Below are 18,209 nucleotides of genomic sequence, written 5' to 3'. Positions count from 1 at the left end.
GTGCGATCTATGAGACTGGAGTCCCCGGCCAGAGATCTTGCGATGCTCTGGCCGGGGATTCCATTGTTTAAAGCCCTGACTTTACTGTCCATATAAGGACAGTGATGTCAAGGTCTTCCCCGGGCTCAGTGCTCAAAGTAGCACTGTGTGCGGGGAATCCTCGGCAAGGATCAGTTACAAGGTTTGTGTCCTGAAAAATGGCTGGTAAAAACTGATCCATTGACTTCTATGGGCCGCTCCCATTTTTGTCCTATTTTCTGACGGCCAATATTAATAAAACGGCCATGTGAATACACCCATAGAACTTCATTGTTCTGAAGATGCCCGTCTGACGGCCGTTAAAAAAACGGCCGTCGCACAGCCGTTGTTCACTGTCGTGTGAATGTAGCCTAAGAGCACTCACTTTAACTGAAAATACAAAGCAATCTACATTCTTTATTTTTTAAGTTGAGACTTCAGTAAGGAATTTTCATTGTTCTTGAGCAAATTTACTACTTGTTTAGTTTCAATTAATCCTATGTCGTACACTGACAAATGTGTCAAGGTCACCATTATCAGCACTGTTCATGTGTGACTAAGACTTATTGACAAGTTTGAACTCCCATACCCCTCCCCTGCAAGTGGCCTTTTCTAGCTTAAATCTCTACAGTTCTTTTACTGTTAATGGGTATTATTTAAAAGATGCCACTTTTACTTGAAATTGCAACTTGGTATCATTGTGATAAGTTTAGGGCTCACGTGCTAATCTGCCATTTTGGCATACCAGGCGAGCTACATGGCAATCTTAATAGCAGAGTGTTCCTGACTTTCTGATGGTGACGTCGTTTTCTGCAGCTTTATATGGCATCTGCGACCACCAGAAACTATACTAGGTTGTCCAATCGCTTCAGCAGCTTTGCTAGCCACCAATGTTACCAGATTGATATTGCCACTTTGGCTTCACCAAACCCTACAGAAAGGACCGTATGTCATCTATATATAGTTTCTCATGCCTGTGACATCTCTGTTTTTGATTGTGTCTTAAAGAGGCTCTGTCACCACTTTATAAGTGCCCTATATTGTACATGATGTGATCGGCGCTGTAATGTAGATTACAGCAGTGTTTTTTATTTAGAAAAACTATCATTTTTGACGGAGTTATGACCTATATTAGCTTTATGCTAATGAGTTTTTCAATAGACAACTGGGCGTGTTTTTTACTATATAACCAAGTGGGCGTTGTGGAGAGAAGTGTATGACGCTGACCAATCAGTGACCAATCAGCGTCATACACTTCTCTCCATTCATTTACTCTGCAGATAGCGATATAGCTATATCGCTATGTGCAGCCACATAAACACACTATAACATTACTGCAGTGTCCTGACAATGAATATACATTACCTCCAGCCAGGACGTGATGTGTATTCATTCTCCTGACCACTTCTGTAGCGTCTTTGTGATTTAGAGCATAGCAGGCGTAGTCTCGCGAGATTACGATGTAAACTGTCATTCACAGCGAGATCTCGCTGTGCTGTAAATCTCAGAGACGCTACAGATGTGTCAGGATTCTGAATACACATCACGTCCTGGCTGGAGGTAATGTATATTCATTGTCATGACACATGAGTAGCGTTATAGTGTAGAAAAAAAGGAGGAGGAGAACCTCCAGCTCACCTTGTGAGTACAAAATGGGTGTACTGAAGTCTTCGCACGGATCCTCGCGTCGGCACGCGTCGTGTGGGATACAAGAGACAACAGGTGGTTTGGATCCAGCGTAGCTTTAACTAAAAAGGAACTTGTTCCAAGTTTAATGGATTGTATTAAAAGAGGTCAATCGGCATGATGTCCTCGAGTGCTGGGAGAGAAGTGGGAGGATAGATGAAGCCTACGCGTTTCAAACGCTAGCTGCGTTCTTAGTCATGGCTGTAATAGCGTTATAGTGTGTTTGTGACTGCAATTGGCGATATAGCTATATCGCTTTCTGCAGTGTAAATGAATGGAGAGAAGTGTATGACGCTGATTGTTCACTGATTGGTCAGCGTCATACACTCCTCCTGTACAACGCCCACTTGGTCATATAGTAAAACACACCCAGTTGTCCATTGAGAAACTCATTATCATAAAGCTAAAATAGGTCATAACTCCATCAAAAATGATAGTTTTTCTAAATAAAAAACACTGCTGTAATCTGCATTACAGCGCCGATCACATCATGTACTATATAGGCCACTTATAATGTGGTGACAGAGCATCTTTAAGGCCCTTTTACACTGGCCAATTATTGGGCAAACGAGCATTCATAGAACGCTCATAGACGATAATTGCCCTGTGTAAATAGGGCAGCGATTAGCCAATGAACAAGCAAACGCTTGTTCATCTGCTGATCGTATCGTTTTAAATGTGTAACATATTATCGTTGTCTGTATCACATCTCTCTGTGTAAACCGGGAGACGTGCTGTCGACATTATAGAAATTTATGGGGACGAGCAAGCCGAGTAACGAGCGCTTGTCACCCTTACCAGCTCCTTGTGAAAGGAGCAAACGAGCGCTGATCAACGAGCTGTCTCGTTGATCGGCGCTCGTTGCATCGGCCAAACTTGGCCGCTGTAGAAGTACCTTTAGACCTAAGCCCCTAAGCTATGTCAAGCTTTATCAAGCTGCTAAAATTGTCTAAGACCATTCTGTTTTTGAAACTGAAAGAGGACCTCCACCTATATTAATTTTTACAAAGCTATGTTTAATATATTAGTAAGAGGTAGGGAAATCTAATTGTTGCCAAGCCTCATTGCCCTTTCGATGCCAGCAGTTCAGTGCAAATTCTGCTTTGCTCTTGAGCCATAAGTAAGCTATAACATGCTATAAAATAAATAAGACCGGTTGCTAGGGATGTGCTGCTGGACAACCCGATTACCAAATCTGCATATATGGCAGTGTGTCCCTTGCAACCAGACTGTCGGACGTGGTTCAGCTCAGAGCTGGATTGGCTGGAAGCAGCCAAGCCTTCTGTTTCTCACTTTGCTGTGGCTCTCTTTCCAAGGTAATATCTTTCCAAGGTAATATCAGGATAAGGGCTGTTCACATTTTGCGGAATGGGTGCATATTTTCCTGCACCGAAATGCCTCCTGCCGTTTAAACTGTGCAAAAAATATCTTTAGACATGCTGTGGACTTCAATTGATGACAAATATGCATATATCTGCAGATTGTGGACATCCAACATACATAAACCTTCTACCCGGACATCTGCCATCAGGGGAAAGTCAAAATACCCTCAGACACATTAGATAGTTCGCTGGTCCAGCCAAAATAGTCGGGTTTGGCCGACTGTCATATAATGGGTATGGGCATCTTAAGACTGTAATGTCCCTATGGGAGAGACTCCACAATCTAGTGAATAAGGACACCGTGTTGACAATAAATTTCCTTTTGAGCTTTTCCTTTTTTTTCTCGGAAAGGGCAGCGACTTTGGAGTAAAAGCATCTCTTGTTTGGACTACTTTTGCAATATAATAATGTGTCGGCATTCATACAGGACTCCTGGCCAAACACATGGATGCCTGTTGACTACTGTGCTCTGATTTTGGGAAGGAATAGTCCTATGTCTATTTATTTTCAATACCATCTACTTTATTACATTACATTAATAAAGAAGTTGATATATAATCATTTATTTTTAGTATCTCATAACTTCAAAAGGCTTCAGATCTGGTTGAAGGCCGTTTCCATGTGCTCATTTCATATTGAAATGTGTGTTTTATGGTGGTTTTGTTTTTTGTTTTTTTGTCGTCCAAGTAGTTTCTGTATCTCCATCGCATATAGTACAGTATTGCTCCCTCTCGGTGGGAGACTGCTATCGCTACCAAGTACTGCCTGTCCATGATCAAACGTGCACTTAATATAAACTTAACCAGAGACCGGAAGTTACGGTCTGGATGGAAGTCGTGGTGCGTCCCTGGAGTGGTGATCTCCTAAATAACTTTGGACATTTTAGTAGGGAGAAATGTATAGCTCAAATCCCTCCCTATAAAAATATATTGTGCAGGGCTCAATTGTACCAGCGGCAAGGTAGACAATGCAACTATAAATTTGGAAGACTCCTAAACCTTTGGGTTATTTCTCCTGATTTCTATGAAAGGTCTTATTGTTGGACTTATACATAATCAAATTGGCTTCCAAAGTGGTGTAGGTCAAGGCTTTTCAATCCTTTTTTTTTTTTTTTTTTTTAACTGAGACCTCCCCAGCCAGAACATGGTAATGTCTGGGCATCACCAAAATTCTTAAAAATGTCAACAATTTTACTTGAAAAGTTTATTCCTGAATCCAGTGAAACATTCAAAATTTGTACAAACGGAGTTATGTTGCTAAACCAGCAACAGCCAGGGAAAGGCCTTTTGTAGCATACATGCACTTCTGTCAAATCTGCCTCCAGAGCTGCACCTCTCCATCTTGGGGTCACCTCACAGTTTGTGAAACATTTGTCTAGGTGACTACTAAGATTTAAAGATTTTGTTCATACACGGTATAGTCATACAATGCGTGCAGGGCCAATGTATGGTTGAAGACTGGTCACCGTATTTGGTGGGGCCTCCACCTAGCAGCCGTGTCATGTAGTGCATGGCTAAGTTAATATGGCCCTACCTATCCGATAATTGTCAACAGATTTTGACTACAGGATCTGCCTGTAATCTAATGTTTATGTGGACCGCTTAACTGTCCTCAGATGTCCTGCTGTTGGGGAAAACAAGAATGTTGTGCTTTAATCATTCCGTTGTTCATCCTAAAAAAGAGCCAGAGATGTCTGGAAGCTGGTTATTCCCCCCCCCCCCCCTCGCTATGGCAATATACACAAACACTTGGCCACTGAATTTCATTTAGTTAGCAGGGCAGCTAGATAGGTCGTTGGAGCTCCAAAAAAAAAGGGATAAGACCACCAAAACTTATTAAAAATAGCTTAGAAATCACCTCTTCTACCACATATTAAACTTTTATATTGTTCAAGGTAGACTAAAAAAAACTTGCTGCTGGGACTGTCTGAAAAGTCATTGAGTGAACTGGGAGCTTGACACCCTAAGGTGGTGGAGACCCATGGACATTTTCCCATTGCCCTCTCTATAATCCAACCCTGAAAGTGTACAAGATCAATGAAAAGCTCTAGCGGATAGCAAGTATTGCAGGAAACTTGAACTTTGACACTGGCTTAATAGAAAGATGACCGCAATTTTTACTACATATTAACTTCAGAAATCCATTGAATATAAAGGTCTATGAAATAATCAATACAAATATTCCTTGTTCGGTTTTATTCAGGAAGAGATTAAGCAGACCAGTCTGGTACATTTCATAAAGTGTCGGAAAATTGCATTATATATAATTGGGAAATTGCAGTTTTTCAGATATTACAGCCGTTTTTTTTCCATCTGTGGATTCTATGATAGCTGGGAAGGAACGCATGAAATAAAGAATATGATAAAATAGTAACTGTAATATGCTTTATTGTACAGGGTTATTTTCTTTTGGTATAGCGCAAGAAATCCATCCATGTGCAGAGGCCTTATCATAGCTAGATCTTCACAAGCAAACATGTTATGTCCTTGTGAAGTTGTACAGTGGCAGACAGGTTGTCCATGAACTTGTAGTTCAGAAGCTGGATGCCTACAAAACTAGTAATATGACCCAAAAACAGCGGAGACGGAACCACATATTGCAACAACATAGGATACATATGTTCACACAACATGCACTCCTGCCTTAGGCCTTATTCACACACAACAGTTATGATGTAGTTTTTGTCCCCCCATACGTTTTCTTTAGCTAAACCCATGGAAGATGTAGTATAAAGAAAAGACTTCTACTTTTTCTCATATTTAGGTCCAGTCCTAGTTTTGGCTAAAGAGAATAGATTCAGGAACGGCATTAAAACCTTACTATGTGAATAATGCCGTATGCTGAGACATTAAAGAGGCTCTGTCACCACATTATAAGTGCCCTATCTCCTACATAAGGAGATCGGCGCTATAATGTAGGTGACAGTAATGCTTTTAATTTAAAAAAACGATCTATTTTCACCACGTTATTAGCGATTTTAGATTTATGCTAAGGAGTTGCTCAATGGACAACTGGGCGTGTTTTACTATTGACCAAGTGGGCGTTGTACAGGGGAGTGTATGACGCTGACCAATCAACGTCATGCACTCCTCTCCATTCATTTCGGCAGTGCATAGGGATCCTTTTAGATCGCTATGTGCTGTCTTATACTAGCACATTAACAATACTGAAGTGTTTAGACAGTGAATAGACATTCCACGGGATGTCTATTCACAATCTCTGCACTTCGTTACTGTTTCAGTGGTAGTTACAGCAGAGCAAGCATAATCTCGCAAGATTACGCTGTAGATGACAGGTTACAACGAGATTACGCTTCCTCTGCTGTAACTACCACAGAAACATTAACGAAGTGTCGGGATTGTGAATAGACATCCCGTGGAATGTCTATTCACTGTCTAAACACTTCAGTATTGTTAATGTGCTAGTATAAGACAGCACATAGCGATCTAAAAGGATCCCTATGCACTGCCGAAATGAATGGAGAGGAGTGCATGACGCTGATTGGTCAGCGTCATACACTCCCCTGTACAACGCCCACTTGTTCAATAGTAAAACACACCCAGTTGTCCATTGAGCAACTCATTAGCATAAAGCTAAAATTGCTAATAAAGTGGTGAAAATAGATAGTTTTTTTAAAATAAAAAGCACTGCTGTCATCTACATTATAGCGCCGATCTCCTTATGTAGGAGATTGTCACCACATTATAAGTGCCCTGTCTCTTTAAAGAGGCTCTGTCACCAGATTTTGCAACCCCTATCTGCTATTGCAGCAGATAGGCGCTGCAATGTAGATTACAGTAACGTTTTTATTTTTTTAAAACGAGCATTTTTGGCCAAGTTATGACCATTTTTGTAGTTATGCAAATGAGGCTTGCAAAAGTCCAAGTGGGTGTGTTTAAAAGTAAAAGTCCAACTGGGCGTGTATTATGTGCGTACATCGGGGCGTTTTTAATACTTTTACTAGCTGGGCGCTCTGACGAGAAGTATCATCCACCTCTCTTCAGAACGCCCAGCTTCTGCCAGATCACGCTGTGACGTCACTCACAGGTCCTGCATCGTGTCAGACGAGCGAGGACACATCGGCACCAGAGGCTTCAGTTGATTCTGCAGCAGCATCGGCGTTAGCAGGTAAGTCGATGTAGCTACTTACCTGCAAACGCTGATGCTGCTGCAGAATCCACTGTAGCCTCTGGTGCCGACACGATGCAGGACCTGTGAGTGACGTCACAGCGTGATCTCTCGAGAACACGGCTGTGTCTGCACTGCCAGAAGCTGGGCGTTCTGAAGAGAAGTGGATGATACTTCTCATCAGAACGCCCAGCTAGTAAAAGTATTAAAAACGCCCCGATGTACGCACATAATACACGCCCACTTGGACTTTTACTTTTAAACACACCCACTTGGACTTTTGCAAGCCTCATTTGCATAACTACAAAAATGGTCATAACTTGGCCAAAAATGCTCGTATTTTTAAAATAAAAACGTTACTGTTATCTACATTGCAGCGCCTATCTGCTGCAATAGCAGATAGGGGTTGCAAAATCTGGTGACAGAGCCTCTTTAAAGGGAACATATAAGGCTACATTCAGACGAGTGTGTGTGCGCATAAAAAAGAACATTTTGTAGTTTTTCCGTCCGAAAAAGCGCATCAAATTGTGGTGCAGTTTTTGCGGGCGGAAACACTGCTAAAAAAAGAACGTTAATACTTACCCCGTTGTCATAGTGATGCGTCCCTCTAGGCTGAGTGTAGCCCGGCCTCCAGTGGTGATGCTGCAGTTCATGCGACCACTGCAGACTTTGGCTGCAGCAGTCGAACGGGATGAGTTGTCCTCCCAGGAGGCCGGGCCACACTCTGGAAAACGGAACGCGTCCCTGTGACAGCACCAGAGGGGGTAAGCATTAACCTTTTTTTATTAATTTGACCCCCCCCCCCCCCAAAAAAAAAATTCTGCTTACGATTGAGTTTTTTTCTTTCTAATTCGTGATTGTTGCGGCGGATTTTTCCGCTTTTCTGCTGCAAAAATCGCAACATGGGCCTATTTGTTGTGGGTTTTACCTCCCCATTGAATTCAATCGTGAAAACCCACAACATAAAAAGCAGCGATTCCGCAGCATAAATTGAACATTTGTGACCGGTTTCTTGGCAGATTTTTACCACAGCGCGTGGATGAGCTTTATTCATCCAGTTTGCTGCTACTGTAATACACTGCAGATTTTCCACAGTGAAATCCATTGTGGAAAATCTGCAGCATCAACGCTGTGTGTGTCCCTATCTAGAGGTGGCCATGCAGACGAAATAATTATTGGGCAACTGCTTATTTTCCTGCCCCCCCCCCCTATAAATATGCACACTCAGCCGGGCATGCATGTTTATGTCAAAGGGGAGGTGCGAGGATTGTCTCATCAAAACAAACCCTTTCCATATCATTAGGGCATATGAAAGTAGGGCTGGGCGATTATGACATTAATAAAAATCATGATTAATTGAACATGTAACTTCGATTACGATTAATGAACGATTATTAAGACCACACCCCTTTTTGCATGCCTTGCCCCCTATTTGGATGCTACTCTATTGAATTAATATATATCCCATGAGCCGGCTGTATACTACTATAGATAATACACCCCCTGACACTGCCCCACACAGTATATTGCCCCCATAGTGCTCCCCTCATATTATAATGCCCCCCCATAGCTGCCCTCCACACAGTATAATGCCCCCCATAGCTGCCCTCGACACAGTCTAATGCCCCCCATAGCTGCCCTCGACACAGTATAATGCCCCCCATAGCTGCCCTCGACACAGTATAATGCCCCCCATAGCTGCCCTCCACACAGTATAATGCCCCCCATAGTTGCCGTCCACACAGTATAATGCCCCCATAGCTGCCCTCCACACAGTATAATGCCCCCATAGCTGCCCTCCACACAGTATAATGCCCCCCATAGCTGCCCTCCACACAGTATAATGCCCCCCATAGCTGCCGTCCACACAGTATAATGCCCCCCATAGCTGCCGTCCACACAGTATAATGCCCCCCATAGCTGCCGTCCACACCGTATAATGCCCCCAATGACTGCCTTACCTTCTCTACCATTTGATTCAACTGTATCTGCGTCCTGAAGATGCATATACGTACAGTTTAAACCAGGAAAAAAAGAATTGATAAAACCGAAATGCGCTAGGTGACGTCGGTTAATTGCGCTGAATTTCAGTTTAGCTTTTTGTTGGATTAATTTCCCAGCCCGATATGAAAGTCATATGAAGGGATGGTTTGTCTGACCGAAACCCCCCTGTCTTTGCCAGAGGGGAGAGTCGCTAAGAGAGAACGTATTTGGTGGGCCATATTACGTGGACAGCCAAGTGAAATTCTGGCTCATGATAATTGATCTCCTCTTCAGCGGAAATGAATGGCCGATAACCGCTGACTGCCAGGGCTGAGGCCAGAGAGAACCTTTATAATGCAAAAACATTAGCTCAGTGAATTTCATTGACATTCATTGCAGCAATAATACAAATATTCATTGGGAGTTAATGTATTTACAGTCAAGCAGATGTATTTACCTTGAATCATTGTACATTGGTTTTGTAATAGTTTTCACAAATGAACATGTTGTTATTACTGGCTATTTACGCTAAACTACTATTTGGAATAAACTATATTTAATAGATAGTATCTAGTTCACACAGAGTTTTTTGCAAGTAGAAAAAAAATCTGCCTCCAAATTCCTTCAGGAATTTTGAAGCAGATTTTGAAGATTTTGGCAGTGTTATTTTGGCGCTTTTTTGTTTTCATGGTTTTTGCTGCGTTTTTTTTTTCATGGCCGATGAATCTAATGCAAAAATTAGGGCAAAAAAGCGCTGCAGTTTTTTTTTTATGCCACAGACCGTACAATGACGCTGTTCGTGCTTCATGCATCAGATGGTAAGAAAATGCAGAGAATTAAAAAAATAAATGCTTGCATAGATGTGAAAAACGCATGCCACATGCAAAGCACACTGATGGCACGTGGACATGAAATGCACGAAATATGCTGAATGTAGCCTTAGGCCCCACGCACACGACCGTAAAATCGCCTATAATTACGGATCGTAATCACGGTCCGTAATTACGCGCTCATTCGTTTCTATGGCCGACGGACAGCTTCCCGTATATTTACGGGAAGGTGTCTGCCGTAGAAACTTTCTGAAAAAAATAGGACGTGTCCTATTTTTTTTAACTTACGGACTGTGCTCCCATACTTTATAATGGGAGCACAGCCCGTAAATACGGACGGCTGTCCGTGGCCGGCCATGCCTGTAATTACAGGTCGTAATTACGGGCAGGGTCGTGTGCATGGTGCCTAACAGACTAGATGAGGCACAAATTAATTTTTGGATAAGCTGCTGTCAGGTAAATTTCTAGGGGTTTCACATTGGATCCTAGACTAGTGATTAGAAGGCGTAGATCCACATTTACTTTACCATAATGTATTAATACAAAATGTTGACTTCTCGATCTTTCTAGGTCTATTCTGTTAATTATTGGATATGATATGTCTCTTGGCACCTTTTGAAAAGTTGCTCACATCTGTCTACTTTGAATGGTCTGCTGGAATAAGGTTTTTTCTCATTACTTGTCATAATCTTTAGGGTTGTATAAGTCATCTTGACTGCTATGAAAAAACACCTAAAGGAAATTTCCTCTAAATGGGGGGTGGTACGTCTGTCTTCATTAATTCTAAATAGTCATTTTAGTGCTTCCTTTCCAGATTCGCAAAACATATTTCTAAAACATGTTCGGGTTTAACATTTAACTATATATAATAGTGTGTGTGTGTGTATGTATGTATGTATGTATGTGTGTGTGTGTGTGTGTGTGTGTGTGTGTATATATATATATATATATATATATATTACATATCTGCCTGACCTGTATTTTCAGACCTTTCTAAATTTATTCCATTGTTTTAGAAAGAACAGCCATGTTTATGTTTAGAATGACTGAATCAATCTGGTGGTGATTCATGTTCATCAAAAGTATACAAGACAGATCATCATATAAGTTGTTTTTTTTAACCCGCTTACATATTGCATTTTAAATGGGTAATCTAGCGTTATACATCTCCATGAGGCACTCCAGGCGATACAGAGGCTATGTCACCAGCAAGCTCTTAAAAGTAATTCTTTAAAACATGTATGCCTTCCAGTTTCTTCTCTTTTTAAGCCCTCTTGTATTGTTGGAATACCATACCTTCGCTTTGATACAGGGCTATCCTATGTTTCTTACTTACAAGGATTTTGGAGAGCTATTAAGCCTACCCATGTATTCCAGTATGACACGGGCATTGCTTCCGTCCAACGCAAGCTCTACTATGTAAGACTTGTAGCACACTTATTGTGTCCTGTGCTTTGCACGCTATTACTGGCTGACCTGCTAGTCGAGTTATCTCTTAGGCCTCATGCACACGACCGTATTTTTTCCCACCCGTAAATACTGGCGTAAATACGGGTCCGGTGTCACACGTATTCCACCCGTTTTGCACCAGTATTTACGAACCCGTGCCCGTAAATATGGGTCCGGTGTCACCCGTATTCCACCCGTATTTACGGGCACGTTTTTGGCGGCAAAATAGCACTGCACTAATCGGCAGCCCCTTCTCTCTATCAGTGCAGGATAGAGAGAAGGGACAGCCTTTTCTGTAATAAAAGTTAAAGAAATTCATACTTACCCGGCCGTTGTCTTGGTGACGCGTCCCTCTCTTCACATCCAGCCCGACATCCCTGGATGACGCGGCAGTCCATGTGACCGCTGCAGCCTGTGATTGACCTGTGATTGGCTGCAGCGGTCACATGGCCTGAAACGTCATCCAGGACGTCGGGCCGGATGTCGAGAGGGACGCGTCATCAAGGCAACGGGCGGGAGAACGGACTGGAGGAAGCAGGAAGTTGTCGGTAAGTATGAAAGTCTTTTATTTTTATTTTTTACAGGTTTGTACTGATCGGTAGTCACTGTCCAGGGTGCTGAAAGAGTTACTGCCGATCAGTTAACTTTTTCAGCTCCCTGGACAGTGACTATTTACTGACGTCGCTTAGCAACGCTGCCGTAATGACGGGTGCACACATGTAGCCACCCGTCATTACGAGAGCTCCATAGACTTCTATGGACTGTCCGTGCCGTTATTACGGCCTGAAATAGGACATGTTCTATCTTTTTCAACGGCGCGGGCACCTTCCCGTGAGAAAACGGGAAGGCACCCGTCGCCAATAGAAGTCTATGAGCCCGTTATTACGGGTCGTAATTACGACCCGTAATAACGGGAGTTTTTACGGTCGTGTGCATGAGGCCTAAGATTGTATTCCACCTCCATGTTTTGTTATTTTTGTTCCCTTTCCTGGTTATTTCATTTTTATAAAATTTTAATAAAAGCTTAGAATAAAAACAAACTAAAATGTAAGCCTTCAGAGATTTAGCCGCTGATGTTGGGTTCACAGGCTTGCTCTTCTAAATCAGTTGTCGTTGTATAACCAAAGCATATTGAATATATTATGTATTATGGGAGGAAGTTCCTCTGCCGTGGAAAATTCCATCAGCCATTCTTCCAGATGCTGACTTTGCTTTCTCTGTTTTTTTTTTCTTTTTAAAGGTGCAGTCCAGTCTGTTAGCTAAAGCTTCAGCTATATGTGTTAGCTCATTTACTGTCGCTGCAAAGCATGCCTCACTTTTTGACCTCTTAGTATTTCAGAGAACCTCAGCAGAGAGAGACTGCATTAGCGATTAGGCCTTTGATGTCTGCAAGAATAACAGCTGTTTGCTTCTTGGCAGGGTGCAAGATAGTTGGAATATGTCGCCATGTGAACACCAAGTCCGATGTGATATTCCAGAAGTAACCTCTTTCACATATGTACGGTTGAGGTGTATGCATGTTCATGAAAAACCTGTGTTTTCTCAAAATGTTTTTGTATCAAGGAAATGTTCATGTTTGGAAAAAGCGGGCCCTCATTGAAGACTTGCCAAAGATCCACCAAGATATACCGGGGTTTCAAAAGAAGGATAAGGCTTTTCAACAATCTTTAGAGAGGTTTACAAATCACATAAAGGAACGTAAGCATTTCCAATTCTAGAGGGATCTGCAGGAATTTAGGGAGAGAAAAAGCTTACAAATTTTTCAGACAACAACAACCGAATAAGGGAACAAGGGAGTCTGACTCTTCCATATCAGAAAGTGAAGCCACTTTTATTGGGGCTGGTGACGGGAGACAGAGATACGGGGAAGGGGATGCCAGAAGCAGAAACGTCGTGCCAGGGCTTGTGCAAATAGTGGTAGTGCTTTTTTATCCAATAACAGCCCGAACTCCCGCTACGTTTTGAGGGGTCAACAAGGTTTCTAAAGGAAGGAGGGAGAGACAAGTTGCAAATCATCAATTTGTCTGATCACACTTTGGAGGCAGCAGAAATTACATTATTGGAGAAGGGTCTTTCGTTTGTTCCCACCGTTCGGTTTGATTTCTTCACTTGGGTGAATGATCTTCAACTTTTCGCTTGGAAACTGAAGTGGATAAAGGTTTTTTTAAGTATCATGATAAAAGGAAGTGTCAAGAAATGGGCTTATATGAAACGGACTTGGAAGGGCTTGATGTTTTGGAAGCTTTATGGGAGGAATCCACTAGAACACTGGGACAAGGTCCCTTTACGAGTCTAAAACCTAGAAGTAAAAAATGACCGCCTGTTGGAGACTTCACGAACCTTGATCTGTTTGTTGCTCTCGTATCTAATGAGATGAGAAAGATGGATCAGGATTTGAGTGGTATGCAGAACAACTTGTCTCTTACTGAACGTGAGGCGTTGCCTTTAAAACTATATTCTGTTTCTTTTCTAGAATAGTCATCTGATAAGGGTGGGAACGTTGTCATTATGAACAGAGAGGATTATAAAAAGATGTGAGGACATATTACTAGATCCTGATTGTTATGCAATCCTCAAGGACAATCCAACCACAAATTATAAGACGGAGCTTCTAGACCTACTTCAAGAAGCAAAGCACTTATTAGTCCTAGTGAATTTGGTTTCCTCTTTCCATAATTTCCTACATGGGCTTGTTTTCAAAGCCTACCAAAGATCCACAAGGGTTACCCTCCCCTTTGTGGTAGGCCTATTGTATCAGGAATTACCAACTTGACCCAGAATGTGAGTACATATGTGGATGCAGTTTTGCGTCCATTTGTACTAATTTTACATTCTTTGTCCCTGATACTATGGACGTACTTAAACGCATCGATGGGATTACACTGGAGCCGGGAACCATGTTGGCAAGCTTGGATGTAGTGGCATTATATAGTACAGCGATGGGGAGCCCAGCAGCCCCTACCTATGCCAACCTGTACCTTGGCTTGTGGGAGGAGACTGGTCCCCGAAGACCATTTTACAAAATGTACATAATCTGTAGTCCTATGGATCAGATATATTGATAATGTGCTGTTACTTTGGAATTCGTCAATTGAAGAGTTCAATGGCTTTGTGTTGGCCCTAAACAAAAATGCCTTGGGACATACGTTCACCATTGAAATTAGTGAGGATTTCCGATCATTACTAGATCTAAAGATCATGAAGACAAGGGAAGGAACAATACGGACCAAAGTCCATCGCAAAGAGACGGCTACAAATAGCTTCCTCCAGTGGTACAGTTTCCATCCCTATCCCCTCAAACGAGGAATCCCTAGGGGCCAATTCCTCAGGGTGCGTTGCAACTGTATTTACCTAGAAGATTTTGTGTTACAATCTTATGATTTGGGAAAGAGACTAAAGGAGAGAGGTTTTCCCAAAAAGGTAGTGAAACGGGCCTATGAGGCGGTGAGCGACTCGGAGATCTAATATTTTGGTCCCAAGGGAGAGAGAGAAGCCAACACTAATAAGCTGATGGGCACTTTTGACTCTAAGCAACCAGAGGTTATGGAAATCCTCATGAGATATTGGCATATCCTTAGGTCGTATAGGGACATGGCAGATAGAATTACTAGTAAACCTTCTGTTATATTTCGAAGAGTAAAGAATATCCGTGATAGTGATTCATAGCTGTTTGACCCTTTACCATGGTTGGGAACATGACCGGACCGATAGATCCCAGGTACATACAGATGTGGGAGCTGTAGAGCTTGCTTCAGACTGGGAAGAAGTTTCGTAGTGTGGCTACCCAGATTGAATATGGCGTTCAGGATTTTGTGAATTGCAGAACGATGGGTGTCATATCTAATCACCTGTCCATGCCCACTAAATTATGTGGGTAAGACCATTCGTCAATTTTATCGCCATATTAGGGACCATGTGGGGGATGTGGTTATTGAGAGGAACACCCCCATTTTGAAACATGAACATGAGAAGCATCAGGGGAGAGCAGAATGTATACGTTTTCAGGTAATTTAATGGGTTCGTCCTCCTTAAAGAGGGGGAGATTGGGACAATTTGATCTTAAAAGAAGCCCAATGGATCTTTAGGATGGCTTGTGTACTACCGGATGGCCTCAATGACCAACTTAACTATACATGCTTTATTTAAATCCATGCATGGTGTAGAGCTGCCCGTTTATTTAGGTCCAGTTCCTGAGAGTCTGCTCTATTCTCCTCTGAGGCTCACACATCTGTATTGTGCAGCCATCCTGACATATGGTGAGGGTACAGGATGTGAGTTCGTGTGTAGAAATGTCTTTTTGTTTTGTGATGGGGTTGTGAAGCTATTGCACCTACAATCAATGAGCATGTAACGTATTAACGATGGGCATTCCGTTACTAGCCCTGACAATACTTCTACGCAATTTACTTTTGCTAATTCATCACTTAGTGTTGAATCCGCATGATATTCATCTTGCATCATTGTAAGCTTCCACGACGCAGCTTTGAGCTGTGCAGCGTCCTTGATTCCCATAACAGGACACTCCCCCTCCTAAATAGGAGCAGCTGGATGGTGTGTAAGGCGCTCATTGTCGATTCTTCAGCGCCGGCGTCCTTATGCGAGTAGCGACTGTGATTGGCTGGGCGGGTCACATGACACGCTTAGCTCTGATTGGCTGTATGTCACAGCTGACGTTTGTAGCTCTGATTGGTCGGTGGGTAGGCTCGGCCTCCCTGAAGGGGGTGTGGTTTACATTACATATATCTAGAGTCCTTAGCGAAGCCTACCGCTGATTTCAATTGCAAGCACGCTTCTGTGTTTTATAAACAAATGTACTGACAAATTGTATTATCGTTGGCCCGTCAGCCAGCAGAAATGACAGCAGACCCCTGATGAAATCAATATATGGAAACGCGTAGGGTCCGATTTAGAGGGGGAATTTAGTGTAGGTAACGGCTTTATTGAATATCCTAGCACTGGTTTGCTCAGGAGGCTTCTGATGTGCCAGTGCTGTTGGGAATGATTTGCAATTGGTATCGCAGTTGAACACCATAACCCCATACGTCTTGTATCTATATATGAGTGTATTAATTCTTTAGGTTTCACAATTGAACCAGTTGATGAGATACTTCTTTTTTTTTCAATCTATAATTTATTTAATTTCAGCACATTGGGCTTTTGTCACAGTGGTGGTTGTACCCCTGATTTTAGCGAGATCTAAATAAAGAATTTATAATTTTACTCCTTGGTCACATTTAGTGAATTGACAGGCCCTCATTCAACAATCGTTTCAGCTATGTTAGTGATTTGGTTGAAACGGCATAAATGAGCAGCAGAACGGGAAGTACTTCATTGTATACAGCATTATGCTGATCCATTCCTGGGGTGGAGCTTACAGCGCAGTAAAATGAGAATCCGATAGTAGTCTCCATTTTACAAGAGAAGTCTGGAAAGCATGGGCCAGTTTGCGGTATCAGGAGGCACCCCCACCGATCTCGAGAACGATCAGTTTCCATTTTCAGTAAAGAGATAAACAGGACATCTGGAAACCTAACCTCCCACGAATAGACTTCGGAAACTAGTGTTCATTTCAGTGGAGTGTGTCCATTCTTGGACGGCCTCCTTTTCATTCAAGCCTGCAACCTGTTTGTGGGACCAGATTGTTCTTGGTATTGGTGGAGGTCCCAGCTGCTGGACCCGCACAAATCTGCTTAATGTTTGTCGTAAAATGAAAAATAGATTGTAAAGTACACGAAGGGTAAGTTTACAAGTAGCGTCCATACTGTGGATTTTCCGCAACGGAATTTATTGCGGAAAATCCACAGCATAATACAGTAGCGGCAAAGTGGATGAGATTTGAACAATTCCCATCCACACGAGTGGAAAAACCACTCAGAAATTGACCTGCAGTGTGTTTTGTTTTTTTTTTGGATCCGCAGCATGTCAATTGTATTTGTGTAAACGCTGCATATTTGTTGCGAGGTTTTCCCCATTGAATTCAATGGGAAGGTAAAATCTGCTACAAATAGCATAAGTTGCGTTTTTTGGCAGCGGAAAAGAAGCAATTCCGCCGCCAAAAAAACGCAACTCGGATAAAAAAAATATCTTATACTTCGAATTCTGTGTTTCTGCGTCCAGGCTAGCCTCCTGGGATCGCCATGGCTATAAAAGTATGAATCCCTTTTTTTTTTTTTTTATGATGTGCTGTTTTCCGCAGCGGACATTCCGATCGAAAAACTGCACTGTAATTTAGTTCGGTTTTTCGGCCAGAATTCCCTGCGGCGCACAGGGCTGATACGCTGTGTGCTTTTACACAGTGTATCCACCCAGTGTGAACATACCCTAAAGCAACAAGTAATCTGAATGAATAAGTTATACAGAGGTGCTGTTGTAGAACATAGGCGGCCCAATTTAGAGTATGTTAGTGTATGTAGTGTCTGTTTTGATGTGTGCATTTTCTACAATGTTGGCTTAGAGAAGGATCACATGTAGTCAGAAGTTTTTGGATACGACAGTTGCTGCATTTCTCAGGTCTTCCTGTAGAATATATAATACATATAATGGTCTTACCTGTAGTTGTCTAGCTAAGCACCACTATGTTTTTAACATAAATCCCATATCCAGCGTTTTGTTTCCCAAATCGACCACAAGCGAGGCTTGGATACATAAAATAACCATTGGCACTTTTAAAATGCATCGTGCTGAGGTAAATACTTAAGAGCACATACCACAGATGAATATAAAAACAGTGACA

At 42.3% G+C, this 18,209-nt stretch overlaps 1 protein-coding gene across 2 annotated transcripts in view; it reads left to right on the top strand.

Annotated features, from left to right (window-relative positions):
- Positions 1–18,209, top strand: part of LRP1 (LDL receptor related protein 1) — a 291,539-nt gene that overhangs the window by 13,226 nt on the left and 260,104 nt on the right. The window lies entirely within an intron of this gene.

The sequence above is a fragment of the Rhinoderma darwinii genome, chromosome 2 (genome assembly GCF_050947455.1).
Source record: "Rhinoderma darwinii isolate aRhiDar2 chromosome 2, aRhiDar2.hap1, whole genome shotgun sequence".
Classification (NCBI taxonomy): domain Eukaryota; kingdom Metazoa; phylum Chordata; class Amphibia; order Anura; family Rhinodermatidae; genus Rhinoderma; species Rhinoderma darwinii.
Note: the sequence above shows the minus strand (reverse complement) of the source record. Positions and strands in the feature narration are given on the sequence as shown.